Below are 18,496 nucleotides of genomic sequence, written 5' to 3' on the forward strand. Positions count from 1 at the left end.
CACATTATTTTTTTGTATTTGGTATCAAGTATATGTGTCAGTTGGGCCTAGTGCATAAATGAAATGCACTTTGATTGTATTAAAACAATCAGTTTGAGTCAAAGTTAACCAAAATCAACATTAGCATTAGGAGAAAGTAATTGTCTATACCATTTGTTAGTCCAAACTTTCCCTTAAAGCATCAGCTTGATCTTTATTCTGACTACATTTGATATTTTTGTCCTTTTACACATGTTTTTGTCCATTTAACCTCCCACTGATCAGTTTACATGATTTAATTTCTGGGGAAATAGATGGCTTTACATCAGTGTTGGGTTTAGAGCTTTTATTGACAACAGCAGGAGAAGTAAGAAGTCAGGAACATGAACTCTACATGTGTTCAGTCGTCATGTCCTCATATTGTTTTAAGCTTTGAAGGACATGAGTGTGTTTAAGTAGAAGTCCTCATATGGTAGGACCAGTGATTGTAGTGTGTGTGTTACATTGTCCTCATATTGTTGGGTAGCAGAACTGTACAGTGTTAAGTTTCTATAGAATCTGGTATAAGGAAGTCAGATCCTTCTGTAATAATGTTCACTGATACAAATATGATCTGTAGTTAATTATTTAGTTGGGATTTACAGTACAGAATGTTTCTGACATTATATTGTTGTCTTTTGTTGCAGACACCAAGTGCTGAGGTCCTGTCTCAACCTTGTACAGACCAATTGGTGAGTGACATACCCACTTCATTCTTCCAACAGGTTACACATTATTTTTTTGTATTTGGTATCAAGTATATGTGTCAGTCGGGCCTAGTGCATAAATGAAATGCACTTTGATTGTATTAAAACAATCAGTTTGAGTCAAAGTTAACCAAAATCAACATTAGCATTAGGAGAAAGTAATTGTCTATACCATTTGTTAGTCCAAACTTTCCCTTAAAGCATCAGCTTGATCTTTATTCTGACTACATTTGATATTTTTGTCCTTTTACACATGTTTTTGTCCATTTAACCTCCCACTGATCAGTTTACATGATTTAATTTCTGGGGAAATAGATGGCTTTACATCAGTGATGGGTTTAGAGCTTTTATTGACAACAGCAGGAGAAGTAAGAAGTCAGGAACATGAACTCTACATGTGTTCAGTCGTCATGTCCTCATATTGTTTTAAGCTGTGAAGGACATGAGTGTGTTTCAGTTGCCTTCCTCGTGTGGTGGGACCAGTGATTGTAGTGTGTGTTACATTGTCCTCATATTGTTTTAAGCTGTGAAGGACATGAGTGTGTTTAAGTAGAAGTCCTCATATGGTAGGACCAGTGATTGTAGTGTGTGTGTTACACTGTCCTCATATTGTTAGGTAGCAGAACTGTACAGTGTTAAGTTTCTATAGAATCTGGTATAAGGAAGTCAGATCCTTCTGTAATAATGTTCACTGATACAAATATGATCTGTAGTTAATTATCTAGTCGGGATTTAAATTACATAATGTTTTTGACATTATATTGTTGTCTTTTGTTGCAGACACCAAGTGCTGAGGTCCTGTCTCAACTTTGTACAGACCAATTGGTGAGTGACATACCCACTTCATTCTTCCAACAGGTTACACGTTATTTTTTTGTATTTGGTATCAAGTATATGTGTCAGTTGGGCCTAGTGCATAAATGAAATGCACTTTGATTGTATTAAAACAATCAGTTTGAGTCAAAGTTAACCAAAATGAACATTAGCATTAGGAGAAAGTAATTGTCTATACCATTTGTTAGTCCAAACTTTCCCTTAAAGCATCAGCTTGATCTTTATTCTGACTATATTTGATATTTTTGTCCTTTTACACATGTTTTTGTCCATTTAACCTCCCACTGATCAGTTTACATGATTTAATTTCTGGGGAAATAGATGGCTTTACATCAGTGTTGGGTTTAGAGCTTTTATTGACAACAGCAGGAGAAGTAAGAAGTCAGGAACATGAACTCTACATGTGTTCAGTCGTCATGTCCTCATATTGTTTTAAGCTTTGAAGGACATGAGTGTGTTTAAGTAGAAGTCCTCATATGGTAGGACCAGTGATTGTAGTGTGTGTGTTACATTGTCCTCATATTGTTGGGTAGCAGAACTGTACAGTGTTAAGTTTCTATAGAATCTGGTATAAGGAAGTCAGATCCTTCTGTAATAATGTTCACTGATACAAATATGATCTGTAGTTAATTATTTAGTCGGGATTTACAGTACAGAATGTTTCTGACATTATATTGTTGTCTTTTGTTGCAGACACCAAGTGCTGAGGTCCTGTCTCAACTTTGTACAGACCAATTGGTGAGTGACATACCCACTTCATTCTTCCAACAGGTTACACGTTATTTTTTTGTATTTCGTATCAAGTATATGTGTCAGTTGGGCCTAGTGCATAAATGAAATGCACTTTGATTGTATTAAAACAATCAGTTTGAGTCAAAGTTAACCAAAATCAACATTAGCATTAGGAGAAAGTAATTGTCTATACCATTTGTTAGTCCAAACTTTCCCTTAAAGCATCAGCTTGATCTTTATTCTGACTACATTTGATATTTTTGTCCTTTTACACATGTTTTTGTCCATTTAACCTCCCACTGATCAGTTTACATGATTTAATTTCTGGGGAAATAGATGGCTTTACATCAGTGTTGGGTCTAGAGCTTTTATTGACAACAGCAGGAGAAGTAAGAAGTCAGGAACATGAACTCTACATGTGTTCAGTCGTCATGTCCTCATATTGTTTTAAGCTTTGAAGGACATGAGTGTGTTTAAGTAGAAGTCCTCATATGGTAGGACCAGTGATTGTAGTGTGTGTGTTACATTGTCCTCATATTGTTGGGTAGCAGAACTGTACAGTGTTAAGTTTCTATAGAATCTGGTATAAGGAAGTCAGATCCTTCTGTAATAATGTTCACTGATACAAATATGATCTGTAGTTAATTATTTAGTCGGGATTTACAGTACAGAATGTTTCTGACATTATATTGTTGTCTTTTGTTGCAGACACCAAGTGCTGAGGTCCTGTCTCAACTTTGTACAGACCAATTGGTGAGTGACATACCCACTTCATTCTTCCAACAGGTTACACGTTATTTTTTTGTATTTGGTATCAAGTATATGTGTCAGTTGGGCCTAGTGCATAAATGAAATGCACTTTGATTGTATTAAAACAATCAGTTTGAGTCAAAGTTAACCAAAATCAACATTAGCATTAGGAGAAAGTAATTGTCTATACCATTTGTTAGTCCAAACTTTCCCTTAAAGCATCAGCTTGATCTTTATTCTGACTACATTTGATATTTTTGTCCTTTTACACATGTTTTTGTCCATTTAACCTCCCACTGATCAGTTTACATGATTTAATTTCTGGGGAAATAGATGGCTTTACATCAGTGTTGGGTCTAGAGCTTTTATTGACAACAGCAGGAGAAGTAAGAAGTCAGGAACATGAACTCTACATGTGTTCAGTCGTCATGTCCTCATATTGTTTTAAGCTGTGAAGGACATGAGTGTGTTTAAGTAGAAGTCCTCATATGGTAGGACCAGTGATTGTAGTGTGTGTGTTACATTGTCCTCATATTGTTTTAAGCTGTGAAGGACATGAGGACATGGGCCCTCTGACCACCACCAGTAGGCAACGGGTGAAGTGTCTTGCCCAAGGACACAATGACCAAGACTGTCGGAGCCGGGGCTCGAACTGGCAACCTTCCGATTACAACTTTTGAGCCCCTTAGCCCCTTAATTTTAGAATTACACACTGCCTAACGCTGACTTTTCCTACAATGCAGAGAAAAAAGCAAACAGACCTATTGCATGCATTGATTCTCATATTTCACTGTTACTTTTCAAAGGCTCAAGGACCAAGTATTCTGGGGTTCCAAGCCACACACTTTACTCAGCTGCCCTGGACAACATGAAGGGCACCTCTGCCTCAATCACCCTGGACAACAAAAACATTAGCAACACTTCACCAAGAAGGGGTAAACGCACCCAAATACAAAATTTTTTAGCTGAATATACTTGTGATCAAAGGACAAGTTTATTGTTTTCAGACATGACACTATTGAGAGCTTTTATCATAAATCCTTTCATCTCATTTGATTCCCAGCAGAACACAGCACTTCAAATGGTTCATTCCAAGCATCCTTAAAGGAGCAATAAGCAATATCTTTTCACTGCTAGGTGTGCTGTTGTGCACTGCCTGTAAACCAAACCAAAGTCTATGGCTGGAGATCAACACAGAGAGAGGGATTATGACTTCATGCTGTACTCCAGATGTAATTACACCTCTAGTTCTTCACATAGCCATTTTTAATTCCTTCAACCTAAGTATGATGAATTGTGCTTATTGCTCCTTTAAAGTGCTCCAGTAGAAAGCAAGGTTTAAGAACATTTTGCATTCACATTAAGATATTTTCTTTTGTTTCCATTTATGACAGCTGGGAAGGTGAGAATCAAGTGGACAAATGATGAAGTGAAGGTTGCTGAGCGGCACGTTTCACTTCATAACAAGCTGCAAAGTACCAGGTAAAAAGGAATGTGACTGCTGCCTCCAAGCAGAGCCAGCAGCTCTGAAAGGCAGAGACTGGGTTCTCATAAGGTACTACATCCACAACTGGATCATAGCATTAAAAGAAAGATGCAAGAAAAAAAGAAACAAGCAAGAGAGATACTTTGTTACTTCCACAGTTATGTCAGTATTGCAGTTTTCTGTATTGCATTGTTCTTACTCATAAATCTGTGGTTTATGCTGGGTGCTTTTTGCAATTAAATGATAAGAAAGGCAGATAATGTTCCACGTTTTTATTCACATGAACATTCACTACAAAATGAATTAATGCATTACAATATTAAGACTTAAAAAGTAGACTGACCACATTTGACCTATGTCTTTTTTTAAGTCTCTACACAGCTCAGATTTACTGTTTTATTAACACATAAATGTCTGATATTTCTGTCAGAAGTTACCCGACTGGTGAGCATTACTATTGTGCATCCATGCCTATTATATTGTAATCTCAAAAGGAGCCAAGCTAAAAATACAGAACCTACCCTTACCTGGTCCTTATAAGTCATGTATACTTGAAAATTATGTGTTTCCATGGGCTTCACAATTCACCTAAACATGAAATATCAGTGTGTGACCTTATGGTACTCATAAGTCACATAAACCTGACAGTGTCCTCACAAGTAGCAGTAAATTCAGGTTTGACCAAAATTTAGCCCTAGCCAAAATCTCAACAGATGGGCGTGTTCCTGGAAGCATGGGTCAAACCTTTTGTGATTCCCATGCCTCTAGGACCTTCGGAAAGGCACGTTCCCATTTGTCACATTTTTGTCATACGTACTGATATATCACGAAAACACGTATGTGTGTGTGTGTGTGTGTGTGTGTGTGTGTTTACACTCAGTCTTTCAAATAGATGCAAGTAAAACACAGCAGAAAATAAATAAAGTCAAAGACTCAGCGGCCCTTTTGCTCTATTTTCACCTGTAAAGCAGGAGTAAAGCAGTTACTGCCCATCTCTGGGGATGACATAATGTGACCAAGCTTGGATCCATGAATGAATGAAACTTCTTATTGTAGCTCAAAGAATCATAACCATTCTTACCATAATCTCTGAATCTACCCCTCCTTCATCTGTCATAGATGGAACATTTCCCATTAGCATTAATAATGCATCCATGTAGTTTCTTCCTCTTAGGGTCACATGGTGGTCTGGAGCCTATCCTGGCTGCCATAGGCTGAGAGGCAGGATACACCTTGGCGACTTAGGGCTTGGCGTTAATAATGTTAACTGGGAAATGCAGCCAGGTGAGCCCACTACACCTAGTTGGATGGTGATGATATCACTACTTCAGAAAATTATGCCAAGGGTGTCATGATTGATCAGGTGATCCTGATCAAGCACCAATATGAATCAATTAGATATTATTTCATTAACCATTGGCTGTATTATATGCAGAATTTGTTCTTAGTGAAATGGGACTTTATTGAAAAGGCTGTTAAGATCCAGAATCCCGTCTGCTGTTTCTTGTTTGGCTCCTCTCATCACAGTGAATGTGGACATGTGCTTTTCTCTCTCCTCTCTCCAAGGTGTGTATTGGCTGAGACAGGTGACTGCTGAGTGGCTGATGTCAATGGGCTTCCTGCATCTCGATTGTTGCCCTGTATCCTCCCAACTAACAGCCAGATCTTTAATAATTCTGTGTATTTGTGTAAGAACTGATCTAAGAGTCTGTCTGTGAAAAGTGTGGCTTACTAGTGTGCTTTTTATTACTGCAAGCCACCAGTTTCCTAGTTTATTTTTTGTTTGTTTGCTTGGTTGGTGGTTGTTTTTTTGGTTGTTTTTTGTAAATGGGTAATAGGCAATAGATAATTGTGAATATTAGACTGTGTATATTAAGATATAGGAGTGAGAAGTCGTTTCTGTTGAATCCTCTTTCCTTTGGTTATTGGTTATGATTTCAGGCTAGAGATTTGTGTTTTGCTTGCTTTTATTTTCAGTTTGGGAACACTGGGGAACATTAGAGACTTTGGTTATTGATTGGGCATCGCACTGAAGCAAATAAACTGCCACGTAACATTTTCAGTTGTTGTTGGCCTTTTCCTGGGTGTGGTTGGAGTTGTGGCTCATGTTACATACAGGTTTTTGTGTCGTTTTTGTGCTGATGTTGATGTCAGAGGAGGTTTAGAAGTCTCCAGTTACTGAGTCAGCAGAGTCAGGTGCACCTTGAACTAGAAAGCTGATGAGCATCCCTGAGACTTTGATAAGACCACAGAACAGCTTAATCTTAAGCAATCGCTGGGCCACAGAGCACGGTCGCTGTGTGGAATCCTGTTTAATCTTTGCACTGCAGAGTTTAAATTGATTTTTGGAAGAATTCTGCACCCCAATCAGTGATTTCCTACAACATCTCTGTGGGTGACTCTTTGACGTACCCAGTCTTAAATTAAATTAAAAGTCTGTGGGATGTTCCACTGGGTGTTTCTTTATGTAAATCAATGCATTCTATACAGTTCTCAAACTATTTCAGTGGGTTTGTATGAAATGTCCACTGTCATTGAATAAACCACTCAACAGTAGCTAAAATTAGCTCCCTTCACCGTCATGTGACTGATCTCTAGCCGAGCATGTCATCATGAAGAAAATGTGATGTCGAGTCTCTTTGTGGGATTTAATAACCGGTTTTCACGGAGTCATGTTCGAATGAATGTATGGCTCGCTGAACATTTCATACCACTAAATACAATGATGCTGCTAAAATAATGGAATCAATGCAGGGCTGTGTGCCAAAGTGTTTCCATGACTACAGAAAGTGTCCAGTCCCATATACAAACTCTTCACCACTTCATCACTGAGGTTCCCCAGTCTTAATACACTGATGGCACACATTAGAGCAGGACTACGTGAATGTATGAATATGGTGTCTGGGGCAACTTTCCAATGAGGAGACAAAAAGTGGCACAACTAGGAAGTTATGGCTTCCAAATCTGGAAAGTGTTAATTGCAAGTTTCTAATGCTTTTAATCAAAAATAAAGTGAATAAAAAGAGGAAGCGAGGGTGAAGACGTCAGTCAACAACATCTGTGTAGTTTGCATTTATAAGAATAGCTAATACAGTCCCGATCAAAAGTTTAAGACCAGCTGAAAATGGCCAAAAATCATATTTTGCATGGTTGGATCTTAACAAGGTTCCAAGTAGAGCTTCAACATGCAACAAGAAGAAATGGGAGTGACATTTATTGAAAAACAATGCTTAAATTGATCAATTTTTTTAACCCGTAAAACCCCCAAAATAAAAAGTTTCAAACATGAACTTAGTAAAGACTAGCTCCACTGTTAATGTTGATCACTTCAAAGACTCATTGCAGCATGCTGGATACAAGCATTTCCATGAGGTGAGTGGGAACATTTCTCCAAGTGGTGAAGACAGCCGCACTAAGGGCATCTACTGTCTGGAACCACCAACTGTTAATCATTTTTGTAAACTTCCCTTGCCATCCATCCTCAGGGGAACACGCAGGATGGTGGAAAAGAGTGATGTTATTCTCCTGGAAGAAGTCCCTGGTCCTGCAGCATCTCAGGTGGGATCTGCTTGTCATGCCAGTAACATTGGAAACCATCAGAACCATCAAGGTTAAACTTTCTTCCACCTTTCAGTGTCCCATGTTTGGTGCTCTCTTGCAAAGTCCAAACAGCCAGTTCTGTGGCGTTCAAGACGAGGCCTTCAAAAACATTTTTTATTCTTGAAGCGCTTCAGTCTCAGATGCCGTCTGATGGTTATGGGGGACCAGTAACAGCCTTAATTTGGGTCAAGGATCGTCCAGTGTCTTGACGGACAGCCAACTGGCTCAGTGCTGGTGACATTTTTGGGGTCTTCCACTTTACCTTTCTGTTCCATAACCTTCAGGATCATTTACAAAAGTTTTCTGACTGCGTCCCACCTCAGCAGCGATGGCATTCTGCGAGAGACCCTGCTCACACAGTTCAACAACCCGACCACTTTCAGACCATCAGAACATCCTGACAGTGTGACTACCTGACCTAAACTTTTGATCAGTTGTAAAACAGCCTGTTTCAATTTAAGTGTTGTTTTTAATAAATTAAAAAAATGTTTTGTCTCACTCCCATTTCTTCTTGTTGCATGTCGAAGCTCTACTTGGAACCTTGTTAAGATCCAACCATGCAGATAAGATTTTTGGCCATTTTTAACTGGCCAAAAATTGGTCAGGACTGTAGTATCTACCAAATCTGACAGAGTGCTGTTCATGGATTAGTGCAAGTCTCCACCACTGCACTGATTAAGCATCTTCACGAGAACACTTAGTTATGATTAGAGATATACATGTCTCTTACTGTCTTCTGGGGGGGGGGGGGGGGGGGGGGGGATCAATATTTAATCAGTGCTGTACAAAAGCAAGACAAGTATATTCACTTTTCTTTGAGCACTATAGGGGATCTTCCCATAGAGGTGAGTGCAGGTCGATCTTTATGCACCCTGAAACTATAGCAAACAAGCCATATTTATGGCGAGACACTGAAAGCGCGGCGATAAGCCAACAGCGTGTAGCTCTAAAATATTTGCAATGCATCTGAAGCAGAAAAAAAGCACAGTAACATTTTCAGGGTGCTGTGGAAGAACGATGGGGCACAAGAGCACAAAGAAAAGAGAAAATAAAATCTCTGACTTGTAACTGTCAGTGAAACAAAGTCCTGGTTGTAACTTGCACACAATGAAATATAAAAATCTGCAGTCGGTACAACAAACCACCTGGAGATTAGCTGAACATTTTGTCATCATTGTACCACACTATGCAACACCTGGGACAATCATAACAACTCTTTAAATCATTATTTTAAGGTTAATATTCAGGCGGCAGTATGCCAATCACAACACTGAAGCTCATTACCTGCTGCAATTATAGGGCTGCTGCATTATTAGTTGATACTTTTGCATCTTCCAAAGACAGTTGTGCTTTATCCAGTTACCACTTTGGGCTTTGGGAATATATAATTTAGCCACATTACCTCAGGTGTCACCTGTGCTTATTATACCTGACAGGTGTCTGGACGCAAGAAGGTGGATGCACAAAGACCTGCAGAGGGAGCAGCAGGAGGTCAGCGTGCTTCTGACAGATTAATCACGCCGCTGCTCGACAGCTTACTCGAGGTCCACTCTGTGTGTACTTAACCGCGTGTGTGCTAATAACATGAATCTCAGTCCAGCCTTATATATTTTTAAAAGACCATATTCCCCTCTGGACACTCGGGGTAGTTTTATGATCTCATCCTACATCTTTCTGTGTATTTATATTCTGACACAGTGACAAAACATCTCATTAAAGTTTGCCGAGATTTGAGAAAACATTTAAAAGAGCCAACTTGTCTGTCACGGTAGGAATCCCCAGACATTTGCAAGAAGGAAGAGCAGAGGCTACATAATACTACAGCCTACAAAGGCTTTGAAAGATTCACACGGTGTATGCTCCAAACGCTGATGATGAAAGGAAAACATTTCTTTAACCTCCTAAGACCCGAACTCTTCCACGGCATGCATTTTTAATTTCTCTTTCATATTTGGTCATATTGGGGCCCAATGAATATAAAAACAAAGAATTACCAGATTTTTTTTTACCTTATTTTTGTTTTTAAGAAAACGTGAGGATATTTGTTTAAAATGTTGATAGAACAGTAGCAGTATAATGTCCTCGTAAGTGGATATCAGGCCCTTGTAGAGCAAAATTGAGTATTTTGGCCTAAATAACCCAAAATGTGATGTCCACGTATGTGGACGCAGGTCCTTGAAGGTTAAATATCGACAGCTGAGAGATTCTTGAAAGATTATCAGTGTCTCTCACTTTAAAGGCCCCAAACAAGCATCTTGATTAAATATTAGCAACAAAAGAGTGTTTATAACATTCTGGGATGATGGCCTTTCTCAGTCTGTTTTTATCACAGACTTCACTTTATAAGCTCACTGCATAGAATACCATTAGAAAACTGAAATATCAGCAGAAGATAAGCTTGCGTTATAAGTCAGTGAATACAAACCTCAGTCTAAGTTTGCATCCACTCATCACGGACCCAAACCGTCACCCTCGGATGAGAGGAAACCAGTTAGGATGTTCAGGAGGAACACAGGAACCATCGAAGCTCAAGTCCGCCATGAACTGGAAACCACTGGAACACCAGCATCACCATCCACAGTGAAGCCAGCTTTACATTACCATGAACTGAAAGGGTGTTAAAGAAAAAACAAAGCAGAGAGGTCAGATATTTAGCAGTAAGATGGTGATGGCTGCCAAAAGCATCCGGTCGAGTTGCAACTTGCTAATGGACATTTAATCAGATATTAGTGTGGGTGTATGTGTTTGTGCACCCTGCTCTTACCTTTTAGGTCAGAGGTCTCAAACCTAAATGAGCTGTGGGCCACTGCTGGCACTGTCATCTCACTGGAGGGGCACTTTAGTGTTCAAGTAGTACAAAAACAACAAGAAAACACCCACAAATATTTCCAAAAAATGTAGAGTTGGTTTGTTTATTTTTTAATTTCAAATATTGTATAACAACACAGAACTGCAAATGTGAGCGTAAACTTTTTTTCTCACTATTAACTAACTGAAGCCTTTCATTGATCCACCAAATAAACAAGCTGGTCCTCTCTTTCTGGACAGACACGTGGCAGCACTTCTGCTATCATTTTGTTCATATTTAACAAAATAAAAGCGCAGACATAAGTACACATTAGTTTGTGACTGTCTCACTGAGCTAACAGCTTATTCCGCCGCATGTTTGTGCTCTCTGCTCATGTTGTCTTCATATTAAATCATTTTGGGCTTTTTAAAGAACTTATTTTAATATTGCACTCAACAACAATCAAAAGACAAATTTCTTCATGTCAATATATGAGCCGCAAGTGGCCCCTGGGCTGTGAGTTTGAGACCTTGAGCACAGTCTCCATATAAAACAACTTGATGTCACCCACTGGTTTATGGACTACAACTCTGCACCCTTGATTTTTTTTCCGTGACCATCTTGTTTTTGAAACGAGCACATATCTTGTTTTATTGCCTCTTTTACATTTAAACGGCACTATAATTTACAAATTAACATCAGGCAGTATTTAAAAAGAGTTAGAATACCTCGGACGTGTCTTTTACTGAGGTCATGAATCTAGTGAGGAGTGCTGTCGTTTTCCCATAGGCTTTTATATAATTAACCACCAACACCGTGCTGAGGGGGATCATACAGCATTTACATTAGGTTTACCTTTCAGAATGGGACACCACGTCTCTCTTTCATAGATCACTGGACTGAAGATTGATCCAACATTGCATCAGTGATTTGATGTAAGCTCTGGGTAGCATCAAATATCGTGATATCGTGTTGAGTCTATTTAACAAAGACAATAAAACACAGTTTGACTTTAACAAAAACATAAAAGAAAACTATTTCTTGCTTGTGTTGTGCCAAATGATAAAGAGAGGACAAGAAACAGCAGAATCTTAGGTTGCTCATTAAAACAGTGTAGTCTGTCAGTGACACTTAAGGTGAGCTTCTTTCAGTGTCAGGAGTGAAAGTTGCATCAGTGTACTATTGTGTGGGAGTAAAAGCGAGTATGTGCATCTCAGAGTTGTTTCATTGTGGGCAGAAGTGACAAGTTCTGCCAAAAAAGCTTTGGTTATTGCAAGAGCAATTAGCTTTTGACCCCAAATACAGTCAAATACTGAATATTATTATACTGCACTACAGAGGAGCCATAGTTAATATTAGAATATATGAGTGCAAAAATAGTGGCTTTGCAGATTTACATGACAGATATCCTCGACGAGGGAGTGGTCACGGCTCACTGACTGTGCTCCCATCTAATCACGAGGGAGGGCTGCTCATCGAGAGACTGGTGAGTGACAGGCAGGAGAATTTCTTTGCATTTCATTTCATCAAACTGTGACATCCTTCAGCGCCACGTTGACATGAAATTTACTGGAGACTGAAGGCTCAGGCTGGTCACCAAAATTAGCACAGTGTAATTTCTCCATAATTGCAATAATTTGGATGGGATGATGATAACATTCCCACTGCGTGTCACAAGAAATCAAAGAAATTGTCCTCCTAGTGCTGTATTATATGTTATATATATATGGTTTAAATTTCAGTTGATGGAGCTGAGGAAAAAAACAGTTTAATTCAGCTGTTTTTAACTATAACTGAAAATGCTGTGTTAAATACTTTTAATTATTCTTTAATTATATTATGTAGTATACTCTGTTCAATACTGGGACAAATCTGAAAACACAGATATATGAGATAACCTTTGATGTTTTGCATTACTATCTGCTGTTTACCATATATCAATTCAATTGAATTTCATTTATATGGCACCAAATCACAACAACAGTTGCCTTGAGATCCTTTATATTGTAAGGTAAAGTCCCTACGATGAGGAAACAGAGAAAACCCCAAAATTCATATCAGACACTTGAGACCCGATAAGGTAGGGCGTAGATTTGGCATGGACAGAAGGGACATGTCCCCACCAATATCCAGCGATTATTGAATTGTCCCCACCAATAATTTGATCTCTTCGAGTAAAGAAAAACAAACCCGATAGAAAGAAAAAAAACAATCCGTCAACGTCTCATTCACCCAGCAGTGCAGATAGAGTTAAATTACGTTCTCTACTGGAGTCCTACCTCATGTGACAAATATGGCCAATGTGATTGGCTGTGCCTTTCAGGGAGCTCTGTTTAGTTTTAGCAGCTGCAAGCCTGCGCTGAGAGGACCTGCAAGGAGGAGAGAGGAGGATGGCAGCAAAAAGGAAGAACCTGGATATAAAAAAGTATTTCAGAAACTAAATGCACAACAGGCAGCACTATTATTTATCTCAGTCTCCCAGAGTAGAATTTCTAATTTTGATTGAAACCGTCAGAGAAAACGGCAGCCTCGAGCAAGCCCGGATATTAGTTTACAGAGGCTGTTAGAATTATATGTCTAACGTTAAAATGTTGGTGACACAATAATTTATTCCTAATGGTACTGACATATTCATAGGGTTAATTTTTGAAACAAAATATCACGAGGTAGTCATGATTTTGCAAATATTCCACCTTGTAGTGCAGTTTGCACAAATTGTTTTAAAAATGCACTCACCCCACAAACATTACTGACGAGTCAAGATCTGCACAAACTGACAGAAACACTGAAGCAGCTACACATTTTATTCTTATTGTCATGTATGTCCTATTTGTCAGGGGATAGAGAGTAATGGTGATACAAGAATCACAGGTGAAATTGGATGATGACTTGGTGGTTCATTACTGTATTTGATGCACATGTGTGACTGCGTGTATTTGGAATGTCTCACTGTTATTTATCAGGTGACAGAGGTGAAGAGGTGAGGTCACAGGTGACTGACTGATGATTTGGTGCTATAGATTAACTAGTATTTATTATCATGACAGTTGTTAGGCTGCTGATGTAAATTGGTTCATTAGTGTATATTTGACAAAGAATCTGAATTGACATGTCTAACTTTTTATATGGCACGAATCAATGTGTTATTTTATCAGGTAGCAATATGTCCTAGTGCAGTCAGATTGGAAGAGCCAAGGCCAAAGGTGAGGCACATCAAGCACAGAATAATAATTGTAATCTGAGGATAAAACGCATGTACTGAGGCTGAAAGAAGCTTCAGTGCTCTCAGAAGACTAAAAAGATGGCTAAGGTTAACAATGACTCAAATGAGATTAAACAATGCTGCTGTATGTCCACCAGGAGAGACTGGACAGTATAGATGTAAAACCAATATGCCAGCAGTTTATCTCAGTTAACGAGAGGAGCAGGCATGTGTTTGGCTCCTTCACACAGTCCACATTGAGTTGTTGTTTGGGGCATGTAGTCCATGTCTGTAGCTGTAACAGTAGTTCATGTTTAGAATAAAAAATCCCAGCTCACTGATTTGATCAGGGCAATAGTGCCTAAAATGTTGCATAATTTTGCTGAGAGATCTTTTGTGGTAATCTTAGATGAGTTGTTTTATGGACAAACCCCACCAGGTCATTCAGTGTTCCCTTAGTGCTAATGTGTCAGAGATGTTGGTGTACTATAACTGAAGTAATGTTGTGAAGTCCTTAAAGTCATATTATTTTATTGTCATGACTCTATTTGAAGCTATTTTTATGTTTGTATGATACCTGATTTATATGGAATATGGCTGAAGTAAACTAAAGCATAAAATACTTAGTCATTTGTTTAATAGTAATTTAACATTATATAATTTACATATAAAACTATGAACTGTAATTTTAAATGGTTTAAAAGCATGCAGAATAGCATATGTAGGCAAGTATATTTCTCCTTTTTTATCAAGAAGCAAAGACAAAAAGGGGAAAAAAAGAAACAGGGCAGGGTTTGGTGGTTGAATCATCCGTCCCCACCAATGCCAAAACCAAATCTACGCCCTTGAGGGGTAGGGAGCGTTAGTCCTCAAGAGCCGGTGTCCTGCAGGTTTTAGATCTCGACCCTGGGTCATCACACCTGAATCAAATGATTAGTTCATTACCAGGCCTCAGGAGAACTTCAAGACATATTGAGGAGCTAATTTAGCCATTTAAATCAGCTGTGTCAGATCAAAGACACATCTAAAACCTGCAGGACACTGGCTCTCGAGGCCTGGAGTTCCCTACCCCTGCTATAAGGGCTCAAAAGTCCTGGAAAAATACAGTGAATCAAAAACACCAGCTTCTCACCCATGCTTATGTAACTCTAAATTGAATCCAGTACAAAAGTAAAATGTAACCCAGGTCCTAAAATCATCTCAAACAAAAAAGGGACACAGATTTATATATTTGTTTTGGTTGAGCAAGGGTTAGGTTTCTCCAGGGTTGATGCGCTCTGATGAGAGCCTATTGTTTAATTCCACTCCTCGCGTGTCAGCCAATCGGTGAAGCTCTAGGCAGCTCTTGTCCCGCCTCAGTACCAGCTCCCAAGTTTTCAGTCTCTTGCTTCTACAGCCAAACAGAGCAGGCGGGCTAAAACTTGTTAAGCTGGAGAAATTAATCTCTTAACAAGTTTAAAAAACTCTTAAACTGATATTGTTCCCAAATTATGGTTTCGCACTTGTTGTTATCGAGGTCAGAGCGAAACGGAGGGTTTACTGAGCTGTGGCGTCATGTAAACGCTGAGCATCCACTCGACAGCGGTAAGCTAAATGTGGCCAGTTAGACACGTGATGTACCGAGTGCAGTTACAGTTGTTGGGTGTGTAGTTATGCTAGTCATATCGTTAACCAAGTCATTAACATGTGAAAAGCTGTAAATGGTTAAAGCAACTGAAAATAAGTTTATGAGAGATAACTGTAAGCACACTTTATCCTGATACTGTTCTAATGTCAATCGGTTATTTTACTATACTCAGTACTGAATACTTGGAGGTAACTTTTAGTGTATTTCCACTTGTTCTAGTAGGCCTATGGTACAAGCGGGATTAAGCACATCTATTTTCAATACTCCTGTTCGTGGACTGAGTCCTTGTGTTTACGTGTTATTGAAATTGGAAAGGGAATATTTCACTTATTTATTTGTGATTTTATATATATATATATATATATATGTAGTGAGTTATTTCTGCTGGATGTAATTCATTTTTACCATGAAAGTGAATTATATGGTGACTATAATTCCTGAATGTTTGAAGCCTTGTAGATAATCTTTAACATTACTGCAGATTACAACTGAATTTTGAATATTGATACTGTGAACTTTGAACCTTGATATTTTAATGTTGTACAACATGACTGAACTGATAGCTGATCTGAATAATAGTTACTGCAGTGTGACACTAGTTTAATTTGTGAGAGTTCTTCTTAAATTGTTCGTGACATATATTTGACCATTGTTTATAGGTCAGGTTTTTATATGGGACAAATCCAAAGACCAGGTCAGCGATTCCAGATCCCAGAGTGTTCCAGTGTTCGCTGGATGGCGAGCCAACCCGAGATCATAGGAGACGATATACATATACGCGCACACTCATTTGCACGTTGATGGACTACAATCCTCTAATGCTAAAGTAGTTGGGCGATCGTGGCTCAAGAGTTGGCAATTAGTCTTGTGATCGGAAGGTTGCCGGTTCGAGCCGTGGTGTCTTGGGCAAGACACTTCACTTACCACCTACTGGTGTTGGCCAGAGGGGCCGATGGCGCGATATGGCAGCCTTGCTTCTGTCAGTCTGTCCCAGGGCAGCTGTGGCTACAACTGTATAAACTGTATACAACTTTATAAATGCAATCCATTATTATTAGTGCAGTAGGACATAGGGCTGTTCGATATAACGATATATATCGGATGACAATATAAAAACGTCTATTATTTCATTTTACGCTATCGTTTGTTTCGTGATGTCGCAAAATAAACTGTTTACGGCAATATTATTTCATCGTTTTGATGGTCACTGTAGTGGTTATATTAATTTCTTAAAGTTCTCTCTTTCTCTTATATTTAATATAACCACACTACAGACGGACAAGCGCCTGTTTTTATGCGTTGTGATTAGCAACAACGATGGTAACACCATTGCGTGTCCGCTTGTTTATGTTCCACATAAACCTTTCACAATAAAGCTCAAGATCCTGTTGAGACTTTTCAAAATAAACTGAACCACATGAAAGAGCAGATTATTTATGGATGAGAAGTCAAAAAGAGCCGCCAGGTGCTAAAAAATAAACCTTAGACTCAAACGTTAGAACAGGCTTTTCCCCGCAGCACGCCGTGTAATAAATACTCACAAAGAAAACAACTTATGTCTAAAAATGTATCGTTTCATGCATCGTTGTAAACATGTTGTAACTCTGTTATTTACAAAATTCTTTTAAAGGCTTAACATCACTAAAGTACTTTTAAGCCACACAACTGTTTGTCTGGTTCCTCTGCCGTTAATGTACCAGAGCTTCTGATACTAGCCCAAATTACTCATTACCTTGGTTATTATCCATCGGTACTGCCAGTAGCGGTTTTAGATACGGGCGACACGGGCGGTTGCCCGGGGCGGCATCGTGGTGGGGGGCGGCATCGGCAAAAAAAAAAAAAAATGCTCGTACTCATGCTGCCCCGACGGGGCATATTGGGAATATCGGTCTTCTATCGCCCATTTGCTGGGAGTAAGGGCGCCCTTCGTTTGTTAGGTGCGCCTGCAGCACAGGGAGGAGAGGGCGGGACGGCGGGGATTCTCTGGCTGGCTGGAGCAGCATCTAATAACCAACTCGCAAAACAAAATAACAACAAACCAACAAACACGAAAACACCAGACATCATGATACAGACTTATAATTTGTACCGATGTTTTTTCGAAATTCTATACACGAAAAGTGAGCGCGAGAGCCCTCGGTGCGCCTGCTCGCTGCTGAAGTCAAAGTAAACTTTATTGTCATCTCCACTACATACAGTCCAGTATATATAGAGACGAGACAACGAGGCTCCAGTTACAGCAGTGCAAGTAAACAAACAATAAATATAAGAAGAGTAAGAAAATAAATATACACTTTAGGACTCGGGGTAAAGGAATCAATAACAATTTAAAATTTACAGTTTGATAATTTAAAGTTTCACACACAACCCGTCGAAAGGGGAGGGGGGCCGACTGCTTCCAAATAGAGCACATTTCATTCATAATATTGTAAATCCAAGCCCATTATATATTCATGATTTGAATTCTGGGTTGTGTGAAATCTCAGAAATAAACTAGACAAAGTGAATCTGTGAACTAAGGTGTTGGTCTATTAGATCATGTTGTGGTGATCCTCGGGTTGAGGGATGGGTGTTCATACTGGAGTGCAAAATTAAAACCAATGTAAGATGGACAAGAAAAGTTCAAAGCCATCAGGTGCTCAGTTTAGAAAAAGAGAAAAGAAGAGGAGGAGAAACGAGCAAAAGATGCAGGTTAGCAGATGTGTGCTTGGATAATGGCAGGTCATCCTGAAACAATCAGAATCAGAATACT

The 18,496-nt window shown here is 39.1% G+C and overlaps 1 long non-coding RNA gene across 1 annotated transcript; it reads left to right on the plus strand.

Annotated features, from left to right (window-relative positions):
- The first annotated feature begins 3,771 nt into the window (after positions 1 to 3,771).
- On the plus strand, positions 3,772 to 4,787 carry LOC148098129 (uncharacterized). The gene is made up of 2 exons (XR_015716593.1): positions 3,772 to 3,976; positions 4,436 to 4,787. It is a non-coding gene; the product is annotated as an uncharacterized LOC148098129 (long non-coding RNA).
- The last annotated feature ends 13,709 nt before the right edge of the window (positions 4,788 to 18,496 follow it).

This window comes from Neolamprologus brichardi, chromosome 16 (assembly GCF_056152115.1).
Source record: "Neolamprologus brichardi isolate AB-2024 chromosome 16, ASM5615211v1, whole genome shotgun sequence".
Taxonomy (NCBI): Eukaryota; Metazoa; Chordata; class Actinopteri; order Cichliformes; family Cichlidae; genus Neolamprologus; species Neolamprologus brichardi.